The 1,251-nt window shown below is 48.0% G+C and overlaps 1 pseudogene; it reads right to left on the reverse strand.

Moving 5' to 3' along the window:
* Positions 1–368: 368 nt before the first annotated feature.
* On the reverse strand, positions 369–486 carry LOC126428000 (5S ribosomal RNA; annotated as a pseudogene).
* Between the last annotated feature and the right edge of the window lie 765 nt (positions 487–1,251).

A 1,251-nucleotide genomic window follows, 5' to 3' on the forward strand; every position in this document is an offset into this window, starting at 1 on the left:
TTTACACGAAGAAAACAGCGTTTGAAAATTTTTTGGCCACCTCATCAAAGCAAATTGTTCAAGGCAACACAAGGACAATACCCTTACCGACATAACAACAAAATGTAAGGCTATATCCCAAACAGCTGTTGGACAAAAATATTTCATGCGAAATTCGTAAAAAAAAGCATTCCGACTTCGGGCCACAAGTGGTCCATCGGGACCATCCGACCGCCGTGTCATCCTCAGCTGAGGATGCGGATAGGAGGGCCATGTGGTCAGCACACCGCTCTCCCGGTCGTTACGATGGTTTTCTTTGACCGGAACCGCTACTATTCGGTCGAGTAGCTCCTCTATTGGCAACACGAGGCTGAGTGCACCCCGAAAAACGGCAACAGCGCATGGCAGCCCTGATGGTCACCCATCCAAGTGCCTGCCACGCCCGACAGCGCTTAACTTCGGTGATCTGACGGGGACCGGTGTACCCGCTACGGCAAGGCCGTTGCCTGTTTTGGCTTCGTAACTGATGAGTTCTTGTGGTTATTGTGACCTCCTGATGCACTGGTGAACAAATCAATGTGGTACACTTATCTGCGCTATGCTCATCACAGTCCCGAGAAGTGTCTCTACAAAGTGTGCTCCACCTTCCACTTTCATAACGAGGACAAGGGCATCAGAAAGGTGCTCTGTGCTTGTAAAGCATGCCAAAAACTCAGACACTTACTGTCTCACACCAAGCTATGTGAATTAGCAGCAGTACATCTTTCTGAGCCTCATCCTCACACGAGATGTGGTTTCTGATTGGCTCTTGTCGTCACTGAACCGACCCCTAAGTATCCAGTCCACTGAGGAAGGCCACTGCGAGATCAGTGGCAGTGGCCTTTTTCAAACATTTTCTGTAGGAGATTGGTCACGTAGACAAATTTTTTTTCAGAGAACGGACTACAGTTTCATTGTCGTCAATAGGTTTGGTATTATTGGTGCAATGCCGGATCAAGCCCGCTTTCATCTCAGCCTATTACCCGTCTTTGGACACCATCAAGAGAGAGATGAAGGAACTTGGCAAACTATGTCACTTACACTCTATGGGGTGAACACTAATAAAACCGACAAACAGCAGGAACGGATTCCTGACTGCAAATGGAGAAAAAAAATGTCCTATGAACATGCGTCCAGAAAAGCATCGTTGCCATGGTAGATGACGCTGTCAAATGAAAGTTCCTCTGACCATGTGCCTTGTGTGTTCCTTGTGTGCTGCGGGCTGTGTGACAG

The sequence above is a fragment of the Schistocerca serialis genome, chromosome 1, assembly GCF_023864345.2.
Source record: "Schistocerca serialis cubense isolate TAMUIC-IGC-003099 chromosome 1, iqSchSeri2.2, whole genome shotgun sequence".
NCBI lineage: Eukaryota > Metazoa > Arthropoda > Insecta > Orthoptera > Acrididae > Schistocerca > Schistocerca serialis.